The sequence below is a fragment of the Pteropus vampyrus genome, unplaced genomic scaffold (assembly GCF_000151845.1).
Source record: "Pteropus vampyrus isolate Shadow unplaced genomic scaffold, Pvam_2.0 Scaffold4, whole genome shotgun sequence".
Taxonomy (NCBI): domain Eukaryota; kingdom Metazoa; phylum Chordata; class Mammalia; order Chiroptera; family Pteropodidae; genus Pteropus; species Pteropus vampyrus.
Genome location: NW_011888785.1, coordinates 6,145,624 through 6,151,835, shown reverse-complemented (window position 1 = coordinate 6,151,835; position 6,212 = coordinate 6,145,624). Strand labels below are relative to the sequence as shown.

General features: G+C 33.0%; 1 protein-coding gene and 1 pseudogene across 8 annotated transcripts in view; one reads left to right on the top strand and one right to left on the bottom strand.

Annotated features, from left to right (window-relative positions):
- ETV1 (ETS variant 1) overlaps positions 1–6,212 on the bottom strand; it is an 85,276-nt gene that overhangs the window by 53,516 nt on the left and 25,548 nt on the right. The gene's annotated exons all lie outside the window — the stretch shown is intronic.
- On the top strand, positions 4,899–5,017 carry LOC111743145 (annotated as a pseudogene).

The window sequence follows — 6,212 nt, the reverse complement described above, 5'->3', positions numbered from 1 at the left end:
CATCCTTTCCTTCCTTCCTTTTTTCTACTCTAGAGCCTTCCTATAGCAGCACTACCCCATAAGCGCATCCTTGAAGATACATTACAAGGGAAAAGCTCCATATAATAAGATCATACTGATACGTCAGGACACAGACCCTGACTGATGGGAACCAAGACGTTGCACCAGTTAATAAATTTGACTCCATAGCAATAGTGTCATGGCAACATTCCAATGTATATGTTTTTACCACATTAGATTACCATATTAAACGTAAAATATAGAGCATAATTAGGTAGCAGTATTCTACAGGTGTCATTGGAGACAGAATAATGCAGCACAAAGGCAAGTCTATTTAAAATTACAAATTATTTACTTCTATCTTGAGCAGAGCATTTCATGGTCATATCAAAATATATATAAAATCATACTAATCTTTAGACAATGCAAGTCTTTTTGTTATTCACAGTATATAAATGTACTAACTGGGAAACAAGTTCTGCATTTGATTAATTTTCACACGAATTTCACTTAAATAGATATTAGTTATTAATCCTGTGGGTTTTGAAAATTTAGGATAAGGTATACATAAATGAATCTCTAATCTTAAATGAGGTGGTATATTTAAACACTCAACGTAATCTTTCTTTTAAACTGTCAAAACTTCATTTACTGCTAGGTCAATCTAAAGCATCTATTCAAATTTAACCTTTTGAGACTCTTAACAATATGTTAACAATATGTAAATATTATAATGCCTGTTATCGATCACAGATTATACAGGAATAGCAATATTTCTATAACTTAATAATCAAAGATGACACACAATGACAACAAACAGACCCCTTAATAGTTTACCGACACAACATAATGTAGAAAACTCATGTGTAAAATGGATTTATTTTTCACATTTTCTTTTAATTTTATATTCTGAAATATAATTTAATTCTTTAGAATACAGAGCTCTACCAATGTGTCTGCTGTAATTCCAGGTGTAAGGTGACTATTAGGTGTATCAAATACTGTAGCTGATATATTCAGCAGCTTATAAATTAGCACTTAACACAAAGAAGATTCATACAGACTTCCTTTGTAACTCATAGTTCCAAGAAACTAGACAAATATGAAGATGAAAGAACACTTTGCTCTCCTTCCATGTATGCAAATAGAAAAGATGAGCTCTGGAGAAACACATGGATACCACCTGCAAAACAAATGTATGATCACAAACATAATAGGCCTAGTTTGCATTCTCCTCCTCATCCCTTTGAAGTTAACAGGAGCTTTGTAAATTGAGGGTGTGCATAGGGATAAATAATAAGTTAGATAAAGTCTGGTTCTCCTTCCTTACAAGGTATGCATAAATTCTTAGCTAGTGCACATTTCTTTAAATTACCACATTAGATTCCACTGACATAATTATAATGTCTGATACATATAAATTATTTAGTAGAGATTTGTTGTAAATATGGTCAACTAACTACAGTATGTCTACATTGTAAAATGCATTTACAAAAAAATATATTATGCCTCTTTGTTTCTTTCTCTCCACTTTCTCTTCCTTGGTAACGTGATGTCTAATTTCATACTCAGAAATTCCGGGCTGGAGCATTTGCTCTTAGGGATAAACCCCAAATGTATCTGATTGACTTTTGCAGACTCACAAAATTTAACTGACTTTGACCTTTCAAATTCATCTCTACCACAACCCAATGCACGCCTCTATCTCCAAATACTGCACCTTTCTCTCTCCAAGGGACAGAAAATGCTCATGTTTACTTCAGAGCAATTAACGCCTGGTCTTCATCTTGCTTAACAGGCCCTCCTTTCATCACTTGGTAATTCATACAAATCTTAAAGAGCCAACTGAGGTGTAAACACAGAAGTACTGAACATTAGATATTAAGGAAGATTAAGTTCTACCTCTGTCACTAACCACTCGGACACGACTGGTCACCCTGGGTGAGCTGTTTTGCCCAACCACTTTATCTCTGGCACACAGCTCTATCCAAAATGGCATACGATCGTGGTTACAAGTGTAAACTCCAGAATCAGGTCTGCAATTCTGTCTCTTTGTGGACCAGAAACAATCCATTTAACTACCCTGTGCCTCAGTTTTTCACATCTGACGAAAAGGAGATAACAGTTCTCACTAAATAAGGTTGTAAAGATTAGATACTTTACGGTGTATATAAAGTGCTTAGAAGAGTACACAGCACACAGTGAACATTATGCAAGTATTCGTTATTACTGTCCATTAAGGGCAGATCGTCTCTAGGTTCATTTCATTTCTAATTATTTCATGAGCCAAGGTTTCTAGTTCCAGGTCGTATTTCATTTTCTTCACGAGGCCATTCTCAACGATTCTAATCTATACTGATCTCTTAAAGAAACAAACAGAAACTATAGGATTTATTGTCTGTAATGTTCATTTATTTTATAGTCATATGGTATTTTTATTGTTAGTATTATAGTAGTAATGGTGTCAATAATTACGAGTGCCCTGGCTTATTTGATCCTTGTTCCACATCTATGTCATCCCTACTATTGTAAGCCCCTTTGTAAGCTGAGAAAATGGAAGTATTGGGAGATTTAGTTACTTACTTAGGTCATCCAGCTGAAAAGTAGTAGACAGGGGTATGGTGTCCAACTATTAGGACTCCAGAACCTGCATTCCAGCCCACATGTTAACTTCTTACTCTACTGTATCTTAACTATCCTCAGCATGTTTCCCCATCTTCTTCCAAACTCCCCAGTATGCTTTTTGAAGTCAGGGATTATGGGTCTGTGTTTTACATATTTTTATGCATACAAACTTTATCCCATAGAAATAAATACTTAAGTATTTGTCTATATTTATCTTGGCATTATAACTATGCAAATAATTAATATAATTTCTAAAGTGAAATAACCCTCTAAGTCATGGCTTAAAAATGATTTGTTCTGTCAAACCATTTTTCTTCCAATTGCTAGTCATGAATACAGTTTTTATCCTTTTAAAGGATATACTTAGAGCACTGTGCATAGACAACCTATCATACAAACTAGAGAAAGAACAGGGTCTTCCACAAATCTGTAATGTATATGTTGCTACATCTGTAGTTTCGTCCTTCTGGGTTGGTAAAGGAGCATAATGGGAAATAGGGTGACATTTACTTTTTGGAGAACAATCTATTCATTATACCTGTCTGGGGAAGATACATTACTAGCATGCTAGGTCAATCAAATGCAATCATTTTGAAAATTTTTAACTATATTATTGGCATTATTATTCTGAAACGGTTACTGTAGCTTATGAAATCCTTTGTCTTCAAAATAGTACTTATATTAAATAAATATTGATGTCTTACTTCTATAGCGTTTCTGAGTTATCAAATACTAACCAATGCGCCAAAATCTTGACATATCTCATTTCATCATTGCATCAACCCATTTACTTTCCTTTTTTACTCGCAGTGCTTAAAGACATTAGATAATTAGCCCAGATCACAAATATGTTAAATCGAGGAACTAAGATTTGAATCTAGTTTGTTGGGCTCCAAAGCTGACACGTTGCCTTGCAAGGTTATAGCTACTTTAAGATCTTTATTTCAGTGCAGAACAACCCTCTGATGTTAGTAATTCCAAGTTTTCTGTTAGTTGTACCTATAACCAACCTACTTTTCTTAAATTTAGCATGCAGAGTCCAGTTGTTAGGTCAAACATATCTGGTGTGATAGAAGCTCAGCCACTGCCTAATAATTGATTCATTGGAGTAGTAGCTATTTTATAAGGATGATCTTAGGTCATTCACAATTTAAGCAGCCAATTACTTTTAAATGAGCTTCCAGAGACCATATTTAAAGCCAAATACCATTTCACTGAAAGTAGTGCTATAGCAAGGGTCCCATGGATTAATTTTTATTATTTAAATAAGAGATGATCATAAAATTAGCACTCTTCTAATATAGTTCTCATCTTGATTATTGCTATTTAACTAGAGAATTTTTTTACTCCAGGCTGAGTGAACACTATAATTATTATTGCTTTGCATTGTAAAGGTTGCATCTTAATTGAAAAATCAACACTTTTTTTCCTTTTCGATGACTACATCAGCTTCAAAATCAACAAAAGCAAAGATGCAGGCAATTTTGCTACACAAATTAGGGTGTCCTTGATCAACCAGAATTCATAGTTCGTAATCTTAAACATATGATGCTAACTGATTCTTATATAACCAGGCTTGTATTTTAATACCGAATGTTACCAGCTCAACTTTCTGTTCATGAATCTACATTGCCAAAAATGTAGGTTTGAACAAACAAAACTTCAAAGTGTTTTCTGACAGTATCACTGTAGATATGCACCAAATTGCTTAGCATGATCAAGAGTAAGAGGACAAGTTGTTCTTATAACTATTTTACAATGTATATAGATACAGCCTACAAGTTGGTAGTTATAATTTCTGAGCATGGCAAAAAACAAACAAATACACAAGACAAAAACAACACAGAAAAAGTTAAGCTGATCAAAATGAATGCATTTGTGATATAGTATGATATGAATTATGTATTTTGTATATTTCATATATATTTGTGTACATATAGAATAAAAGCTTATATATAGTACTTTCTATGTGCCAGACATACTTATTACTTATATATTTCATATAAACATATATAAGTTACCCTAATACTCAAATTACCCCAAGGGAAGGTAACATAATTATTCCTGTTTGAAGCAGGAGGAAATTGAGGCACAATGATCTTAAGTTGCTTATACAAGGCTACACAATTAGTAAATAGTAGAAATTTGAACTTAAGGGTTCTAGGTCCAATACCTTGCTTTTATGCAGTACACCGTAGTCAGTCCCTTGAAGGAATCACATCATGTTTATAGTATATGGCTTTAGTGTCTACAGCATTAATACTATAAAATACATCTAGGGCCATGCCACCCTAAACAAGCCCGATCCTGTCTGATCTCAGAAGCTAAGCAGAGTTGGGACTGGTTAGTATTTGGATGGGAGACCACCTAGGAAGACCAGGTGCTGTAGGTGTAAAAAATAAAAAATAAGGGATTGTAAGCTGACAAGGTCCTTGCAATTGTAGTATCAGACAAAATGCCAAATATGATGTTCTATTAATCTCACTATGTTTCCGGCCAAATTATACAATGCCCAAAGATAAACAGTATCTCAAACCAAAATTAATTTTTATTTTCTTTTGAGAGCATTATTATTTTGTTAAGCAAACTTTCAGGATTCCTAAAGCTGAAAACTTATGTATACACAGAACTTAACCACACTTCTACAATTCAAAACACGAGGATGAAGATTTTCATAGAGTAATAGAGAACTTAGAGGGCTGTCTACTTCACCCTTGCTTTCCATATATGTTATTATGTACGTTGTGTTATAAATTAGAAGAACTCTACAAATAATAAGAAATATTTTTGATCTTTTCCATTTTTACTTATTATCTTATACAAACATAGAAATGTACACATATGTGGCAAAAATAAATGTATTTTATTCCCTTGTAGGACATTAAAATGAATGACTGGTTAGCATATTTTGCCTAGATGCAAACAAAGAGAAAAGTTACAAGCTGAGTCTTGGTTCTGTCATTCACTACCTGTGAGACTTTGGGAAACACAATAAACCTATGTGAGATTTGTCTGCCCTGCCTACATCCCAGTGCCATTGTGAGAAGCAAATGAGATGTGGGATGTGAAAATTACCTATGAATTCTAAATTGCTAAATGAATATAAGAGATTAATATTATCAATCAGTAATATTGCTTTTTTTTTCACTAATATTATTTTTATCTTTCATTCCATAGCATCTAGCATTAATGACTGGCACTATGAATATTTGTTAGCTAAACTTATTTTTCATAATGGAAAAAAAAAGTTATGGTAGGAATTTAACTTAAACAAGCTGCATTTTACCAAAATAAAGATTCCAAATCTTAACATTCTAAAACTACTATTTATTTAACTATATAAGAGTAGATTTTTTAAAATTTTATAATCACACCATTTGCGCCTATTTCACTACAATTATTGAAATTTTACATTAGGGACTTAGGAGGCATTTTAATACTAGTCCTAACAAGAAAAAGGTTTTATATATATAGAGGAAGAGAAAGATAAGTTTGCTGATGATTAGAATTTGACAAAAATGTTAAGTAAAGTGAGAATGCAATATTTTAAATTAAATGCAGATGAAGCTATTTGTATATGTGGATCC